We start from the raw sequence: 20474 nt of genomic DNA on the forward strand, positions 1-20474 counted from the left end.
CTTCCACTTGAATATCCTTAGAGTCATTTGATTTTCTTTTCTCTCAGTTGGTTTCTCCACCTTTTCTTCCCCTTTCTTTCTTACTTTTCTGTCCCTATATTTTAGGAGTGCTTTATAAATATTTGTTTGGTAAATAGAGGAATTCAAGATATGATGACTGTACTAAGTAGTTCTAAGAAGAGGGGTGATTCCTTATTCCTTCAAAAAACCTTTTATAGGGGCTGGGAAGGTGGCTCAGTGGTAGAGCGCTTGCCTTGCATGCCTGAGGCCCTGGGTTCGATTCCTCAGCATCACATAAGCAAAAACAAAAAAGCCGGAAGTGGCGCTGTGGCTCAAGAGGTAGAGCGCTAGCCTTGAGCTGAAGAGCTGAGGGACAGTGCCCAGGCCCAGAGTTCAGGCCCCACGACCGGACCCCCCCCCCCCCAAAAAAAAAACCTTTTATAAAGGAACTGTAGTTTTACAAAGTGCCTTTTAAAGTGGGCCACCCAAAGCCAGGCAAACTCTCTTATCATTCACTGCACACTTTCCTCTCTACTGCCTTCCCAGCTATGTGTTTTTCTCCTTCACAGTTTCTTGTTAGATCACTAGTCATGTTGGACAGGCCAGTGTCCAGCTTGATTAGAGGAGCTTTCTTTACCTAAAACAATGTTCATCATTTGCAAAGGTGACTTCAAGGCCTGTACCTGCAGGTTTGACTATCAAAAGTAAATCAGAATGACATGCAGTAAATATTGAATCCAATTTGAGTAAAGCAAGCAAACAAGAGGTATGTGTAATATAGAGTAAGTAAAATAATAAAGTGACATTTCCTACTTATATATGAATTTGAAATGTTTCAAAAGAGGAGATTAAAAATATGTATACTGGTGATACTGTTACTGGAATTAAGTATGCATGATTGTAAGTGCTTTGAGATACAGGGTACTTTAGAATATATCTTGGTACATTTGCTCCCTATAAAATGAGATGTCACACTGTTTACCTAATGAAATAGATTAATCTATTGAGAAGAAAGAATCTATACTAAAAATCGGCAAGCTTCATTTATGTTAAGATCATTGACTTTATTTTTACTTTTTTTATTGTGAGAATACCGTACAGAGGAGTTACAATTACATGGGCAAGATAACGAGTACATTTCTTATCAAGCATTGTTGCCTCCTCTGATCATTGTCTTGTTTAAGAATTGAAACCTCATGGATGTAATCTGATCACACATAAGCATTTGGTACCATCTTAGATGATGATAGAATTGGACCAATACACAATGGTCCAGAAGTGATGTGAGGGCAAGTATTTTGAACAACAGGAAGAATTTACTGACTTTCACGTTGCCTAAGTGAAGACAGATTATGTTTGCTCTCAAACTAGTTTGGGATTGGTTTCATTATTCACTTTATTGAAGTTAACTTTTTGTTATGAAATGATTATAAATTCATAGGTATTTACTTATAATACACATCAGAATCAGAGTACAAGTTTGTGCATGTAGTATATTGACACCTTTCTCAGAAGCTACTTCCTTTTTCTTTTTATAATTGCCTTCAATATTTCTCCTACACACATTGAGAACCACATCAAACAATGCTGTAATTTTTGCTTTAAGTATCAAATGTAATTGGGAAAAGCCAAGAAAGACTAATGTTTTCTCTATTTTCATGACATTATAAGATTTTTTTTAATCATCTTCCATATTCAGAACTTACTTTAGACATTCTTTCAGAGTAGGTTTGCTGGAGACAAATGATCTTGATTTTGCTTCAACTGAGAATGTTTTGCTTGTCTTTCATTACTTGAAGAATGTTGTGCCCCCTTTCTTCTCCTTTCTCCGGTTTCCCATGAGACAGTCACTGTAATTTGAATTGATTCCCTTTTAGGTAGTATCCCATTTGTTTCAGTGATCTCAACATTGTTTGCTTTGTCTTTAGTTTTCCATTTTTAGACTATTTGTATGTTATGTGGGTTATTTGAGGTTTCTCTTATTTGGGAGTAATTTTAGTTTCTTAAATCTATAATATCTTAAATCATTATTCAATCTGGTGATATTCCAACTATTATTTCATTGACTGCCTTTTCAGCCTCTCCTGTTTCTCTGTTCCAGGAAGCAGATGACATAAATGTTAATCTTTTACTAGAGTGTCACAGGCTTCCTACAGCTCAGATGATTGTTTTTAGTCCACTTTCTCTTGGTTGTACAGATCAGATAGTTTTTAATGCTGTTCTTAAGTTCATTGATTTCTTTCCTTTGTCTTCTTCCATTTTCCTAGCCTGAGGAGTTTTTTTTTAGTTATATTTTCCAGTTCTATAACTTCTATGTACTCAGAAAATTTGCTTTTCATTGCTGAGATTTGCTGTTTATCTTTTGCATTTTTATGATGCTTGGTTTAAAATTCTTATTATTTTTGTTTTTGTAGATGTGGCTTCAGAGTTGTTCTGCTTCTACATCTCAAGTTCTGGGATTACAGATGTGTACCACCATTCCCACTTTTCATTGAATAATTATATCCCTTTATCACTTTGGTGTTGAAATCTCTTAACCATTAAGTTGAGTTTTTTTCTGGTTTTTGCTTTGACAATTGATCCTTTATTTTTTATTATGGCTTAGGTAATTTTTGGTACTATGTTGTAAGGTTGTGGATTTTCTTTAAATCTTAATTCTTGACCAGTTTTCTCATAAACTGTACATATTGGGGTACAGTGTGTACTTACATTACTTGTAGGTTTAGGGTATGGTAATTCACAGTTCCTACTCAGCCTTAATTGATGGACAGAAAGCCAAGATTACTGCTTTGTGACAGTAGGATTTTAAGCTCATACTAGGACTACACTGATAGCATCTTGGAGAGAAGTTCACTTCGTTATAATTCTCCACACAGACTTCAGTCATTGCACAGGGGGATAAGGTCTTTTTTTATTTTTTTATTTTTTTACTGCAAATGAGTAATTTATTCTCCACTTCTTTTTTTTTAATTTAATTTAATTTAATTTGTGAACATACTGTACAGAGGAGTTACAATTACATGGGCAGGATGGGGATAAGGTCTTGTTACTGCTGGATGATGGGGGAAAGTTGGACTCTTTCACCTGCTCTCATCTGATGTTTGGGGAGGGAGAGTGTGCCTCATATCCACTTTGGGACTGGCACTCCAGGGTCTCCATGCATATGGATTGATACTGCTGGGCCAGCACTGTGTTGTCCTCCCTCCTGCCACCCAGTGAGATGGAGAGAGGCTAGATACAGCTGAGCAAGGTTGAAAGACTAGGGCATCCACTTGGCTTTTACTGGTAGGATTTGGCTAGTGTCTCTTTCCTGGTACTTAGGTTTGAGAGATCAAGTTTTTCCAGGGGATTTTCTGGTCTGCTCCTCTTGATTTTTTTTTTTTGGGGTGGGGGGTGGTCTGGTCGTGGGGCCTGAACTCTGGGCCTGGGCGCTCTCCCTCAGCTCTTCAGCTCAAGGCTAGTGCTCTACTACTTGAGCCATAGCGCCACTTCCGGCTTTTTTCTTTTTGCTTATGTGGTGCTGGGGAATCGAACCCAGGGCCTCAGGCATGCAAGGCAAGCGCTCTACCACTGAGCCACCTTCCCAGCCCTCCTCTTGATTTTCTTGAGTGCCATCTTCTCTAGCATCAATAGGATGAGGCCTCCCCCCCCAAAAAAAAACACACACACATACACAGGAAGTGACCTGTTATGTTCTTCTTCAGGACCTGAGGTTTTCAAGTTAGTCTGATATCTGTTTCTACCTAGAAGTTTGTTTTGATTGTTTATATGAAGTTCTGAATAGGGAGGGAGAGATCTACGCAATTTCATTATGGAGTCTAATTCAGACAACTTTCTGATGGATCTGTTTCTTTTAGGGACAAGTAGTGTTTTGCCAGTTAAATTTGTATGTATTTTATGTCTATTTGTATTTTGTTTTTGAACTTTTAATAGCTTTGGTATCAATCATAAATTGTGTTAATTATAATATTAATTACAGTAATTCATGGTGCACCTGCTGTGTGCTTGGCATACTGTAGCTTTCTGTACTCTTATCCCAACCTGCGCACTAGGTTGCAGTCTCTCCACCCTGATGAGAAATTTGAGGATTATGGAAGTGCAGTTATGTGGCCCCATCACAAAACTCAGAAACATGCATAAGAGAATGAATGAAGACCCCTACAGTTCTAAATTAGTTCTGCTTTGCCTTTTTCATAAAGTGCAGGAAGTTGGATAAAGTCTTATTGTTGATATATTTTCCAGCTGAACTTCAATACAACAAATTAAATTTTTTCATTAGTGTTTTACTGACTAATATTAGAAGCAGAATCTTAAAACAGTATGCATAAAACTCAACGAACTTATTTTCAGAAACTTTATCATGTTACATGTTTTGAAACAGTTTGCCTCTTATCAAGACTGTTTTTAATTTGATTTTCTCTAACAGATTCCTTACAGTGTGTGATAAAATAGCATTTGTAGAACAAGTTGATGACTTTACACAATACTTGTCTGCAGACAAGATTAAACTATATTTGAATTCAACCTCTAAGAAACAAATAACATCAAATCAGCTCTGTTGGAGAGTTTAGTTAATATCATAGAGTATTTTTTTGCAAGAGAGTATTGGTGGATATTAAACTATACAACAAAGTGAGTTTGCTTATGAGATTATTGCTTTACCATGTGCTCTCTTCTAAATCTTTTTAGATTTAGCAGTTGTCTGCTTCATCTTTTGTAGGTACCAAGTAATCAATAGAACAATGTTCAGGAAAAGGCTGAAAAAAAGGACAGAGGAGTTCCATGAAGGGAGATTTAATGAAGCAATCTGGAATATCAATGAGCCAGGATATGCAGTGAGCTTTAGGTTCTGTTTTTCTGCAAAGGATGGGTAATAGAGCTCTGAACCTGAAATCTTATTAAAATCTCTGAGAATGCAGATAGAATAAATCTTATTTAATAAGTATTCTCAGAAGCCCTATCATTTAGTATTCTTTATATCTGTTTTAATATATTGAATATTATATATAACTACACTACAGAACATATTTCATATTTACTATTTTTTATTAAAGTGAATTATAACAATTGAGACAACATATTATGGAACAAAAATTATCTTTTTCCCAATAGCCTGTGATCTACCCCTTTTCATTTTGTAATGTTAACAATGTAGAGTGCATCTTAAAAAACCCTTCCCAGTGTTCAAGTACAGGCACTCACATATATATTAGACTTCAATAATTGTATGTTTGGATGAAAGAATAATTATATGTTTTATAAATTAGAGTATACATACACTAGACATTGTCTTCTCTTTCTAATTCATTTACCACAGTGGATATAGATCTACAGTATTGGCACACTAATTTATTCAATTATTCCCTATTGATGAGCATTTGGGTGGTTTCCTGTGAGGTCTTTTTTTGTAGCCACTACAATGAGCTGGGAAACATTTTTACTCTATATCTTTATATAATTCTAATAATGGAACTGCTAGATCAAGGGTTGGGGTATACTTAATTTTGTATGGGCCTACTAGATTTCTTTCTATGATCCCTTTTTTGTCACTTTTCCCCCCTGGTCCTGGGGCTTAAACTAAGGGCCTAGGCTCTGTCCCTGAGCCTCTTTGTGCTCTAGTGCTCTACCATTTGAGCCACAGCACCATTTCCATTTCTTTCTTTCTTTCTTTTTTTTTGGGGGGGAGGTCCAGTCGTGGGGCCTGAACTCTGGGCTTGGGTGCTGTCCCTCAGCTCTTCAGCTCAAGGCTAGCACTCTACCACTTGAGCCACAGCACCACTTCCGGCTTTTTTCTTTTTGCTATGTGGTACTGAGGACTCGAACTCAGGGCCTCAGGCATGCAAGACAAGCACTCTACCACTGAGCCACTTTCCCAGCCCCATTTCCATTTCTTTTCTGAGGAGTTTATTGCAGATAAGAGTCTTACAGACTTTCCTGCCCAGGCTGGCTTTGAACTGCAGGACTTTTCTGCCCAGGTTGGCTTTGACCTGTTATCCTCAGATCTCAGCCTCCTGAGTACCAAGGATTGCAGGTGTGAGCCCCCAGCACCTGGCATTCTTCTCACATTTAAATAATATTTAGTCATTGTTACTGTTTCTTTTTTTTTAATTTAATTTTATTTGAGAACATACTGTACAGAGGGGCTACAATTACATGGGCAGGATAATGCATACATTTCTTACCAAGCATTGCAGCCTCCTCCTTTGTTTACCCTTCACCTCCCTTCCCAGCCTCCCCCCTCCCCCACCCAATTATTACCCCCCCCCACCAACATTGTAAAGCTGTTTTTTGACATGACATTTTGTACTTCTCATTGTTGCAACAGGTCTACCTGAATCCTTAAACGACTTGTTTGTCCCCATCTCCTCCACATGTTTCTAATGTGTGCTGTGGTGATAGGGATCTCATTGTTGATATAAGTTGCATCTATTGAACATTGTATTTTTCATATTTATTGTTCATTTTCAAATTTGTCTTCTCTGAATTTCCACTTTATATTCTTTGCCCATTTTTCCACTGAGTTGTCTTTTACCATCAGTTAGTGAGAGTACTTTCTCTAGTAGGAATAATTGGGATGGCTACTTATATAGGAAATCTTTTTCCCTGTGTTTAACTCTTTGCAGTGGTGGAGAGTTTTCGTTGCTGTAGAATAAATAAAATATATAGTCATATTTTTTGTTTTTATGTAGGTTTCCTATTTTCCTTAGTTCTCAGAAATATTGTTCAAAATCCTCCTAGGTTAAATGTATTTTTATATATGGAAATTTAAAATTCTTCTGGAATTTGCTTTTATATATGATGAGATTTAGAAGCCAAGCTTAGCCTTTTAAAAAAAGATACCTAGCCATTTATTGTGCTAATGCTATTTTGTAAATAGAGCATCCTTTCCACTTTGACTTTGAATGCTATCATTATTTTTTAAAAATACTTAAATGATTATATTTGTTCCCTAGCTTATCCCATTTTCAGTAAGGTAATGACTTTTTAAAAGCAGGATTTAGTAAATTGGAAAGGTTATTTTTCTTTGTTCAAAATGTCAAATGCTACCTGATACTATTTATTGTTGCTGACTAAAACTGCAAGCACAGGAAGGATTATTGCTATGAACAAATCCACTAATCAGGATATAACTTAATGTTAAGACCTTGGGTTTTTTAAAAAAAAAAAGGGGGAGGGAGGGCGAGTTTGGAGTATTTATTCTGTCCTTCTGCAAAAACAGTAATGAATAAGCACTATAGAAGCATTTACAAAATCTAAAAACAAGCCTCCCCCCCCAACCCCCCCCCACCTGTTTGAGGCACATGAGGAATTAGGGTTCATTGAATCTTCTCTCCTTTTGTGGCACTGGGCTGGACAGGGTGACTGCCCATGTCATGGTAGATGTTTTTATTTGAGACTAAGAAGACCTCAGAGCTATAGTTATGAACCGCTTTGAAGACAAATCACGTTTCACTATTTTGTCTTTTAAGTATTCAAAATGTACACTGATCAAATGCAAAGGTATCTTATTTGTAGTGATTATAGAAATAAATCTGGGTGAGTGATAATAGTATCATGTTTCTAAAATCTTATTGTTGAGAAATGTTGACTGGCTTTATGTGTCATCATAAAGTGATGGAGATGCAAAGTAGTTCCAATATGTGTGGTCAGAAGATGGCTAGAAGAGTTGCATTAATTGGTTTATATTATATTATATTATTTTGTTTATATATAACATTGTGATGATAATAGAGTATCTGATCTGTTAGAAATAGACTCTCAGAGTATAAAGAACTCTTTTCTGAATAGTTAGACTTTCTAACAGTAAGGGCATTAGCAAACACAAATTGCTGCATTCCTAGTGATGAAATAGTATACAGTGACTTAATATTGTGTTCTTAATGAATGATTATGATAGGTAAATATTCTCAGAATACTATGCCTTCTGATAATGCAGTGTCTGTAGTGGCTCTCCAGCATTTAAACTCAAATGACACTGAAGAGCAAGGAATGACTATGTAACTAGTTTGTTCATTCATTTGTTTATTCAACAAATATTTACCTACTGTCATCTACTCTTTAGGCATTCTGAGAGCCTTTGGGGAGCCAGATGGCGACACAATGCTTGCCCTTCCTTATCTTATAAGTGAGGGCACAGTGTGTTATGCCACTGCAACATTGTGCATTAAGAGGTGAATGCTCAGAACACTATGGACCGATCTGGTAGATTGTATAGGATTCATAGGATAGGACTTGTTGAAGGTGATGACTTTTAAGAGCTGAGCTCAAAAGTAAGAGAGGAATTAGCCAACATGGGTGATGATTATTAGCTTTCAGATAGGAGTGAATTGTAAACATAGACTCTGAAGAATATCTGACTGTAGTATTGGTGATGAAACCCGCATTGTGTTCTGAATTATTGGATCCTTTAGATGTGGTGAGAGATGATTTGTAGAGTCGATAATAGTGAGACCCCTTACCAAAACTGAGGAGACTGGGATTTTTGTGAGGGAGAACTTCAAGAAGGGGACCAATCTCTTCAGTGCTGCAAATGAGAAAGCTTGGATGAGGTGTTGCTAACTCCAGAGATATGTAGACTAGAAGGATGGTTAGTAACATTATCATGTAGTGAGAAATATTTTGGTAGCTTAAGTAGTACAGTTTGGGAATGGTTGTAAAAATATCATTGCTAGGACTTTAGGAATAAAGGGAAGAAGAGTCTAAAGTTGATGCCTAGATTTCTGGTTTGGAGCAAGTAAGGATTGTGGGAATTGTATTCTTGAAAATAAAGGGAAGATGAGTGTAGGAATGGGGAAATAGTGACTTATGCTTTAGACTTAGCCCTTTTGAGGTCACTAGGAACTTGTGGACAGCTAAAGATGTGGCCTTTGCATTTGAGAGTTGAAGATAGGGGTGGTTCTTAACTATGCAAATATATAAAATTTCATAGATGTAATAACTGCACAAATAGAGAAGAGGACTGGAGGAGAAAATGTCTGAGATATAGGCAGAGGATTCTGAGAAGGTGACTGAGCAGGAAAAGAACAGGTTTGTGGAAACTCAGGGTAGAAAATGTATCATAAAGGGAGTAGTAGTCATTGTCATCAAATAGTACAAAGATTTCAAGGCAGCTCATCATCAGAGGTACATGTTGGATTTGGCAGGAGGATCTTCTATGTGATGTAAGCAGAATAAGTTCCTGAAGTGGCACTTTAATGGCATTTGGAGGCTGAAATTGTGGAAGGTGAAGTGGAGACAGCCTGCAGCCTACTGTAGATTACTGTGCTTTAGTGAGAGGGTTATGAAGGTGGCATAGTATCTAGAAGGTCCTGATACAGGCTGATTGGGGCATTGGTAAGATGAGCAAGACTTGTGCAATTTCCTATATGTGGAGTGTAGAGACAGAGCATCTATAGGGAGCAACAAGGTTAACAGAGAGAGCATGGAACTCTCAGTTACATGAGGACTCCTTTCCTGCTGAGTTCAGAAGAGAGGGAAAGGCAAGATCAGGCCAGTAATGGTCAGGGCAGAGAAAAGCAGGGCTTTCTTTAAATAATGAGATGCCTTCTGAGGAAAGGGAGGGAATAGAGTCAGAGGTATGAAGGACACAGAAAGATGATGTCTTTATACATGGTTGTTGTCATTGGTCCTGCCAGCAAATCAACAGTAGAATCAGAGTAGATCATATTCTACTTCCATTGTATATCACTTTGTAAGATGTTTTTATAGTGAAAACTTAGGTTTAACACTGAGTGGTTCACTGAAGTTTAATCTAATGTAAATATTTTATTATCAATACACCTATGAAGTTAAATAGTTCTGCAGCTGCCAGTAGTTCTACTCTGACTGCTGTCCATTTTGTTTTGTTCAAATTATTCAGTTTTTTTTTCTGTCAACTTTTAAACACTTAAAAGCCAATGTATATAGCCAGTGAAGCTAGCCTGATCAGGGAGGGACTTAGAGGTACGTACAAAGGTGTTGCTTTAGATAGTGCCAAGAAAATAGGCTCCAGATGGCAGTGTTAGCATGAACTGCAGGGTTTTCTGCTTAGATCTGTAAGATGTTGATATTTTTAAATAAAAAATAACTTATTGAAAATACATTACAGTGAATAAACTTGTATTTCAATGCCAAAAATAGAAGATTAAAAGTTTTTTGAGTTCAGTTGTGTAAAAGTTTCAAAGATATTTAAACTGGTTTCCTGATTAAAATAACTAAGTTATTAATATCTTTGTCTCTTTTCTGTTCAACATATTTGGGTCATTTGTTTTATCAGCTTTCTTTGAAGAACAGGTAACACATCATCTGATCTCCTTGGGGTAAATGGTTGCTTTCTTTATATTCTAATATGATGCTCCATGTCCCAAATTCTTAGGACAGGCTATATTTATTGCATTCACTAAGCATCCTTTTTTTTCTCTGTCACTCTCTAGAAGCAGTGATTGATAATGGAGACTGACAGGTAGTGATTGATGTCTCCTCATATTAGTAACAGTGTTTTATTAATTTGCTTCTGAATCATAATCAAATTCTTACCATACACATCTCTGGAATAAAGTTTAACTTCATGGTTATCATGTCAAAATATAAGAAAGTTAGGAAACACATGAACAATGAATTAAAACCTTTACTATTAAAAGGTCACATTGAGAAGGTTTCCAACTTCCCAGTCTTATGGCTGCCTAGCCCAGAAATATGCTTTGTTTCACAAGCACCTAGGAAACTCTGATGTAGGCCTCATTATTGGTTTGGAAGGCACAGCTATAGGTGCCGTTTGACCTGTAGCTGGCATGATGTAAGAGCTAGCATCTCATACATCTGGAAGTAAGTATGGTTTAATGGAACCAAGAAGTAGTGCTATATTCGCCAGTTCTCTAGAACTGTAGTTCAGGTACATTTGGATTAACTGCTGTCTAAATTAGTCCTAGTCTGTAAAGCAATCTCGCTTATTCTTGGTTTTGCTGCAGTGCATGGCTGTAGTGCAGGAAAAGGAAATACAAAACAAAACAAGGAAATGATGGGAATTTCATAGGTTGTGTGGATTTTATGTGTATGTTGCTAACTTTGTCATTTGTATAACTTTGTCATTTTTGTAACTATTAACGTACTGTGACTAAGTACAAGTATACATAGTACAGTAATAACTCTTATTACTTTTCAATCTCAACCCTTGGGTGACTGCTGGTTTATTTGTATACATCTTATTTTGCAAGATTTTTGAGATACCATGCAATAAAAATTCATGAATATGCTATACATAAGGAAAGATCAGGTCCTAGACAAATTCTTTTTTTAGTATATATTTTTACAGATTCTGAAAATTAGCGTCTACATTCTCATCTTTATTTGTTATTTTAATTTTTCATTAACGTAAATTGGTTATATAGGGTGTGGGGATTTCATTGTGACATTTCAACACATGGAAATTACATACAAAAAAGATGAGTGGGAGTGATAGAAAATTTATGGTTGACACTAATTTTAGCACTCAAAAAAGTATTGTATTGTAAACCCTATGGGCCTGCCTGGTTTCTTTTGAGAATTCTGCTGTTAGTGTCTTCGTTAGTTGATTCTCACTGAATTTAAGATGTGGTTTTTCTTTAGTTTTATCCATTTATCTTGGTGTTGATCTCTTTTGGGATTATTTTGTTTGAGATTTACTTAGCTTTTTGATTGTGTAATTTTTTGTCTTTTGCTATATTTCAAAAAATTTAGTCATTATTTAGCCAATATTTAGTCAGTATTTCAGCCCTGATAGTTTTGTCCTCTTTAAAATTTTTTTCTATATTCAATAATAAGTTGGGAGTCAGGTTGCAATGTCTGTCACTGTGCTCTGCCTGTTTTGCTCCCCTGGTGGTGTTGCTAAATCCTGTTCTTGTGCACTGGTGCTGTCCTCTGTTGTCTGCCTTCTCCTGTTAAGCTCTGCCTGAAAGTTTCTCTCTCTCTCTCTCTCTCTCTCTCTCTCTCTCTCTCTCTCTTTCTCTCTCTAGTGGTTTTTGTTATTGTACTTACGATTTCTGTAAGTTGTGTCTTTTTTGTATCTTACAGTTCTTTGCCAAGACTTTCTTTTTGTTTAATTCTCCTTATTTGTTCCAGGAGAACATGTTATTGTTTGTTGATGCATTTTTAGGATACGTGCTTTAAAATCTTTGTCAGATAATTCCAACATGTGTATTGTCTTGGTGTTGCCATCAATTGTTAACAATCTTTTCTCAAATTTTGATTTTTCCTGAGTTTTGGTATGATGGGTGACTTTTAAAATATATCTTGAATATTTTGTGTATCATAATAGACTCTGGTTCTGTTTAAATATTTTAACCAGCAGTCACCTTGTTACAGCTTAGTGTTCTGGGCTAGTCACTTCATTGCTGTTGGTTAGAATAAAACCTTAATTTTAGAGCCTCTGTCCTTCCACCTAGTTTCTCTTTATTTCCCACTATGCCTCCTTGCCTACCCCCACTGCTGCTTCCTGAGGGTACTGAAAGTCACTTGTCTTGGTGACTAGAGGGTGCTGCTTCTGGCTGCAGTTGGCCTGAGGGTCTTAATAGAGCCTCTTTCTGAGCTGCAGTGTTTGCCTGCTTGTCTTAGTTGTCTTTGGTCCAGGAAAGGAATGAGCTACCTTAGTTGTAATCCCTGCTAAGATGGAAGTCAGGAATGCTCATCCTTGTTGGCTTTCTCCCTTAGGTAGGTGCATGAAATAACATGTCACTGTATTTTCCATCACTGTTGATATTCTTAACTTGTTCTTTTCTTTTTACCTTATAGAATACTATGCATGATGTTCTTTAGCATCACTGATTCTTGTGACTCTGGCTATAGTTTTACTCACTGTTTCTTGCCCTTCTTTTCTCTTCCTGGTTTCACAATTTCCTTTGCTTGGTTCTTGTATCTTCAAGACTGTTACTCTTCATAGTTTCAACAGCAAAGTAGCCAGTGCACTCTCCTAGTTCCTTTCTTCAAAAGTTTCTGTTCTGCTTAGTTTTCTAAATGTTTGTTACTAGCTTATGCCTAAACTTGGTAAAACTCAGTTTAACATGTCTGATATGACAGCAGGCTTCTTACATCTTTTTTTCCTTACCTTAGAGATTTTCCTACAAGAGGCACATTTCCATCTCAGTTCATTCTCTGGTATTCTGCATCACTTTCATATCAGAACTTCCTGTCACTACCATTCCACCCGTCTGTCTCCTTTTCTGGTTCTCTTACTCTGTCCCTAAATCTCTGGGTTCCACGTGTCTTTTTTTTATTTGTTATTTGTTGGAGCCTCTCCTGCTGGGAGTTTGCAGAGAATGTGGGCTGTAAGAAATACATTTTAGACACTTGCTTTTTTGAAAATGACTTTATTTTACTCTCACATTTGTCTTGGTTTTTAATTTGTGGTTGAAAATTATTTTCTTTCAGAATTTTCAAAGTGTTGCCTATTGCCTAACTGCCTTTAAGGTTCTCTTAAGAAAGGAACTGACCTCTGACTCTTTTATTTTATGTATGTTTTTCTACATCTGAATACTTTCAGATGCTCCTCTTTATCTTTGATGTTTTGAAATTTTACCTTGATATGCCTTGAAGTAGCATTGGATTGGGTCTTGGTGGGTTCTTTCATCTGGAAACTAATGTGTTTTTTATTTTTTCCTGGAAAAAAGTGTATCTTTCCCTTTTTTTTTCCTCTCTTCTCCCTTTTTGGAACTCTTAGAAAATAAGCTTCAAAGGTAGAAGGATTTTTGTCTCTTTTGTTCACTGCTTATCCTGAGTGTCCACAGCACTGTCCCTGTGGAGTTGGAACTATAGACAGTGTGTATATTGCATGAATGGAAATACAATTTGGAAGATGATATCTTCAGTATTTCTTTTTTGTTTTTTCAATTCTGCATCTTTCTGTTTGGTAGAAATTTCCGCTGTTGATCTTATACCTTTCCTCTTCTAATATATTATCATTTCAACAGCCTTCTCCTTTTCTCTTATATATATATGCAGCATATATATTCTTGTAAACATATATTTCACATATAAATCTATAATATATATGTATCACACACATATTTGTAAAACACTTTTTTTAAAAACCAGAACATTTATTGTATGGCTAATCTTTTAAATTCTCAAGATGAACTGGATGCTGCAACAGCTGTTCTCTTGGGTTTAGGTGTTGTTCCTTCACGGAATCCATGCCTGAATCTGCGATAGACATTTTTTAGGTGCCTCGCCCGACCTGTCCCAGTAGTATTTTGCCTTGGCACTCCAATTATACTTTCTCTTGCACTTTCCAGGGTAGCCACATTTGCCACACGTCGACTTTTGAAGGTGGTAGGCCTTAGAAGTGCAGTGGCAGCACAATGTGCGCATCTTACTGAGATGCTTTCCAAAGGATGGCGTTCCCTTCATCATCTTGCCTCTGCCGCTGAGACCAAAGAGCTGTAAAACACTTTTCATAGAACAATCTATAGATACCCAATTGACTTTTATGTATGCAATGAAGTTGAGGTCAAATTGACTATCTTCCACATATTGAAAATATCTACAAGACATAACATCATTATTAATTTGATCATTTTTTTCTCCAAGGCAGTTTAGTGTCACATTTGTCATAAATCAAGCATGCTCAAGATTCTTAGTAAAGATTTTGCTTTATTCATCTCTTTTTGGCTTATCATTAGCACAACATAACTTAATTGCTATAGTTTTATAATCTTTATATATTTGGCAGTGGAAGTCTAAGTTTGTTCTTCAGCATTGTCTTGGTCATTACTTATCTTTTACATTGATTTGTATGTTAATGTGTTAAATAACCCACACATAAATACATAACTGCTCATATCTTGAATGGGGTTGGATAGAACCTGTAAATTGACTTGGGGACAACTGACATTTTTATAGCATCAGACCTTTTATCCTGTTACTTTTATGTTCTTTCAATGTACCTTGTACACTTTTTAATGAACAAAATACTTGAAAATTTGACCTATATTCATATAATAGAACCTTTGTATTAAATATGTAGGAATTTTTTATACTCTTTGCATAAGATGTTTTTAGTTAGCATAACTTTTTTTTAAGTTTGTTTTTGTTTTTGTTTTTTTTTGGTCATAGGGCTTGAACTCTGGGCCTGGGCGCTGTCCTTCAGTTCTTCAGCTTAAGGCGAGTGCTCTACCACATGAGCCACAGCGCCACTTCCAGTTTTCTGGTGGTTTATTGGAGATAAGAGTCTCACAGGTTCTCCTGCCTGCGCTGGCTTTGAACTGTGATCCTCAGATCTTAGCTTCCTGAGTAGCTAGAATTACAGGCGTGAGCCACCAATGCCCGCTCTTTTCAAAAAGTTTTATCTCTTTTAAATGTTTATGCTTATAAGCAATTTGAAACTTACAAATCTTTCTTTCCACAGCATGTTACAAGGGCTGGTTACCTGGTGCCATCTAGAACCCAGGCTCTTTCCTGTGTTTCTGCTTTTCTTTACCTAATGCATTTATTTTTATCCTTAAGCGTTTGCCTAATAGTTGGCTCATTGCTTTTCTGTTCCAATGGACAAAAGAGATGTCCATAGAATACATCTTCTCCTTTCAAAATCAGGAACAAAAATGCCCACCCTATAGATTGCTGCATTTGCCTTGTTGACTAAAACTAGGTCACACAGATCCTCTGAATTAGTTACTAAGCAAGGCTATAAGATTGCTTCAGCTCCTGTGGACCAGTCATAGTTCCTATCCCTGGCCTAATCAGGGGCCTTTCAAGCTTCTGTGTTGCTTGAACTGATTGGGGTTGATAAGAAAGGCAGAGAATTACTGTGTAGGCAAGAGAAGTTAGCTGTCACATTTATTGAGATTTCTCAATATGAATTTGTTGTTAATTTTTCTAGAAGTTACAGCCCCTTTATTGGGTAACAGAAGACGTGATATATTTTTTTTCTATGCAAGAGCGGGACTCACACTTGTTATCTGACACCTTATGCTCATTGGCAGGGACCCTATCACCCTATCATACCTCCAACCCTAAGGAAGTGATTTTTACTATATTTTTGCTTTTGTCTAACAGCTTAAACATTAAATGACTTTAGGGGTGCTTAAGAATGTTTTATTATCTATGAAGATATGGTATTTTAAGATTGCTTTTTCCATAAACTCATCTTGACTTGTTTCAGGCATAAAAATTTAAGCTTTTTAAATGAGAAATGCTTTCTTTTTCCCTCAGACAAATTATGTAATGGGGCAACTGTAGTACATGTGGTTCTATACCTGCTTGTTATAGATACATTTTAGACTTCTTTAGTTAAGCCTTTTATAAGAGTATTGTGAAAGAGATGGAAATAAATGAATAAATCACGTTATATTAGAACTGTTAGTGATTTATTTTTATTTATTTATTTATATTTTTAAAATACTAAGTTATTTTATTGTGAAAATACCATATAGAGTGGTTACAATTACATGAGCAAGGTAATGAGTGCATTTCTTATCAAGCATTGTTGCCTCCTCCTTTGTTTCCCCTTACACATCCCTGCCCTCTCCTCCTATCTCCACCCCCTCCACCGCACCCCCTGCCCCCAGTGATTTAGTTTTTTAGAGATGGTTTAGACTCTATTTCAACAAATACTTTTTTTGTAATACTAGGATTTGAGCTAGGCTTTATGCTTGCTAGGCAGACCATTCCATTGCTTATGCTATGCCTACAGCCTCTTGTGCTTTGGTTATTGTTGAAATAGCATCTTGCTTTTTATGAAGGTTGGTCTAGACCTCACTTCTCCTTTCTATACTTCCTTTTGTAGCCAGATGTTAGGCACATAGCATCACACTCAGGGTTTGTTTTTGTTTTGAGATGGAGTCTCAGACTATTTTTCCAAGGCTGGCCTGGAACTAAGATTCTCCTCCCAGTTTTAGCCACCCCACATACCTGGATGACACGCATGCACCACTGTACCCCTTAGATGACATAGGGTCTCATGAACTTTTTGCCTTTGCCCACCTTAAACCATGATCCTTCCAGTCTGTACGCTCAAGTAGCTAGGATTACAGGTGGGAACCACTAATGTGTAGCAATAAATATCTTTATTATTAACTCTGCATAATAAAAATTTGTAGTCATTGTAAAGCTGGTTATATATATGTGTATATATATGTACACACATACATATATATATACATATATATATACACACACACACACACACACATATATATATACACACACAATTTGTTGTTGTTGGTCCTGGGGTTTGAATTCTGGGCCTGGGCACTGTCCCTGAGCTCTTCAGCACAATGTGAGCTCTCTACCCCTTGAGCTACAGCACCACTTTCTGTTTTCTGGTGGTTAATTGGAGATAAGAGTCTCACGGACTTTCCTGCCTGGGGTTGGCTTTAAACTGTGATCCTTAGATCTCAACCTCCTGATTAGCTAGGATTACAGGCTTGAGCCACTGGCACCTGGCTAAATATATTTTATTTAATGGAAATTCACACATTACAACTAATACTCACTTTTAAATGGAGTTCAAGAATAATTTAGAAATGCTCTTTTAGAGGAAGAACAAGGATTCTAGTAATTTGTAAGATTTCTCTATCATAGAAATCTTATGACAGCAATATGTCATAGAAATTCAGATGTATGTCATATAGATTAATTTATACCATGACTTCATATAATTTCTAGTTAAAGATTTTGATTTTTGCCATTTCTTTCCTTTAGGCATCTCTGTATTTTGTAAGTTTCTATATCTTGCCTAGTATATTAATTTAAAGGAATTCAAGAATGTTTTGTGTTTGATGTCAAGTGGCTTTGTTTAGTCACTTTAAAAGAATCAATTACAAAGAACTTAAAGGCTAGACACAGCCCAGTTGTTACAAACTGGAGAATGAATGAGCATGCAAATCTACTTATAAACCCACTTCAGATTACCTAGTTCCCTCATTGCTTTGTTCCCTGTCACTTGCTATTTTTAAAATAAATCTTACTAGAGTTGTGATTGAAGTAAGCAACTCTGACAGCAACAATGTTTCTCTTTGTATTCTAAATACTACATGAATAGTAAAGGAATGTCATAGTCAGTTTGGGAGCCATGCATATCTGCATAGAAATTTGCTCCTATGTACATAGGATTTACATGGATTTCATACATCTTAGTATTTTTGTGAGCCTGTAGCATTTCTTTCTATGTCTTTTTTTTCTTTTCTTTTTTTTTCCCGCCTGTCCTAAGGCTTTAACTCAGGGCCTCGTGCTGTCCCAAGCCTCTTTGTGTTTAAGGCTAGCAGCACTTTATCACTTGAGCCACAGTGACACTTTGGGCTTTTTCTGAGTAATTTATTGGACATAAGAGTGGCATGGACTTTCCTGCCTGGGCTGGCTTTGAACTGTGGCCCTCAGATCTCAGCCTCCGGAATAGCTAGGATTACAGGCATGAGCCATTGGCACCCAGCTTCAATAACTTTTTAACCCAGCTGTCCTGGAATTGTGATCCTTTCAGTCTCTGCCTTCTGAGTAGGTGGGAATACAGATGATAGAAAGCCACTATGCTTGGCCCCATCGTTGTGTGACTTTGTCACTTATCTGTTCTGAAGCGTTGTTTTTGGCTTAGAACTTTTCTCTCTTCCTTGTTTCATCTCTTTCTTCTCAACAGATAACCTCACTTTATATTTGACCAAAACAGAAGCCATTAGGTAGGAATTCCTTCTGTATTTTTTTCCCCAGAAGATGTGTGAATCTCCAGCATTTTTTTTTTTTTTTTTGGTTAGGTATTTAGGGCTGACAACCCTCCTTGGATTTAATTCTGAGTTTTGTCTTCCTACAGAACATGTACCCCTAATATATCTTTACCTTTCTTGACTCAAGATTCTTACCAGGTCAATTTTGTCAACATTTAAGCATACTTAAGGATCTTCCCGTTGAAATAGAACATACTCTCTGTCTTGTTCTTGTCTCCTCTCTTTTCTCTTTTACTTAGAGCAATGGAAGGAGTTGTCTGTATTTATTTGTTGCCTCTGCTCTTACCCTTTTGGTATAATGTCTACTTGGTTCATTTTTTTTAGAATTGCTGTGCATAGGAGATAATGGCCCAGATGAAGCCAGGCCCAAAGGATATGCTTCAGTTTACACATTTGGACCTCTGTTCTTTTGGGATACTCATGATAAAGCAGTCATTTCTCTGTTCTTAGTCTATACTGTCTTCGTGAGCTTTCTCAGGTACATAGATTTAATTGTCCTCTAGAATCTATATTGATAACTTAAAATTTTCTATGAACTGTTACCATGTCTATCTAACCATTAAATCATTTTTCCAACTTGGATTTAAAATTTTTTAAAACTTAATTTTAAGTTGTTATGTAATATGTCTATATCCATATATCTATATCTATCTATCTATTTTTTCCCCTTTTTTTGGTCCTGGGGCCTGAACTCTGGGCCTGGGTGCTGTCCCTGAGCTCTTCAGCTCAAGGCTAGTGCTCTATCACTGTCTGGCTTTTTCTGCTTATGTGGTGCTGAGGAATCAAACCCAGGGCCTCATGCATGCAAGACCCTGTTACGTAAAAAAATTTAATATTATTTTCAAGTAGTTGTGTATCTTTAAGTAGTTGGAGATTCAATTCAACATATCAGTTTATGAGTACAATTCATCTTGATCAATATCATCCTTTCTATCATTCTCCTGCCTGTCCCAACCCCACCCATACCTTCAGGTTACCTGGCTCCACTTTCATATCTATACAGTGAGTTATTATGATTATATCCACCCACACTTCTCTTCATTTGTCTGGCCCTCTCTCCTTGACCTTTCCCATGTAACTCCAACTTTGAGATTTCTAAGGCACTTCAAACCCCATATGTTCTAGATCACGCTCATCTGACTAGTCACCTGCAGCATCAGCTTTGGTGCTACCACCAATTGCCCTGTTCTTCCTCTCAAATAGTTCTGCAATTTGTCTCTTTCTCTGTATTCTACTATTGCCACTTGACTGATCACCCCTTCCATCTTGGACAACTACTATAGCTATGCAGTCTAGTCTCTCCAAATGTCTTTCTCTTTCTCTCTGTGTATATGTATGTAACTAGGATTTGAACTCATGATCTGCTTCTGTGTGTAACTAGGATTTGAACTCATGATCTGCTGCTGTGAGGCAACCTCTATCAATTGAACCTTACTCTCAGCCCTTTTCTTACAGTTTTAAGATACAGTCTTGCACTTTTTTCCTAGGACTGCCTCAAGCATCGCTCTCCTACTTAGGTCTCTGGCATAACAGGGATTATAGACATGAGCCACTACACCTGTCCTATTATTTGAAATCTAGTCAATAACATTTTTTCCAGGATGGCATCCAACTGAGATTCTCCTGATCTCTGCCTCCCAGGTAGCTGGGATTATAAGCATGACCAAAGTGATTCTTGAAAGAAAAAAACACAAACCCCAGCACATTATCCCCACTGGTTTATCCTTGAGTGCCTTCCTATTGCCGTTAGAATAAAATCCTTCACTTGTATTAAATGGTTTGAATTCTACCTCCCTGTCCTGCCTCATTTGG

The 20474-nt window shown here is 36.8% G+C and overlaps 1 protein-coding gene and 1 pseudogene across 2 annotated transcripts in view; one reads left to right on the forward strand and one right to left on the reverse strand.

Moving 5' to 3' along the window:
• The window catches only part of Sdk1 (sidekick cell adhesion molecule 1), an 824227-nt gene that overhangs the window by 164521 nt on the left and 639232 nt on the right, over positions 1 to 20474 (forward strand). The window lies entirely within an intron of this gene.
• LOC138834600 (large ribosomal subunit protein eL37 pseudogene) lies at positions 14071 to 14361 on the reverse strand (annotated as a pseudogene).

The sequence above is a fragment of the Dipodomys merriami genome, unplaced genomic scaffold, assembly GCF_024711535.1.
Source record: "Dipodomys merriami isolate MVZ:Mamm:240054 unplaced genomic scaffold, mDipMer1.0.p SCAF_22, whole genome shotgun sequence".
Classification (NCBI taxonomy): domain Eukaryota; kingdom Metazoa; phylum Chordata; class Mammalia; order Rodentia; family Heteromyidae; genus Dipodomys; species Dipodomys merriami.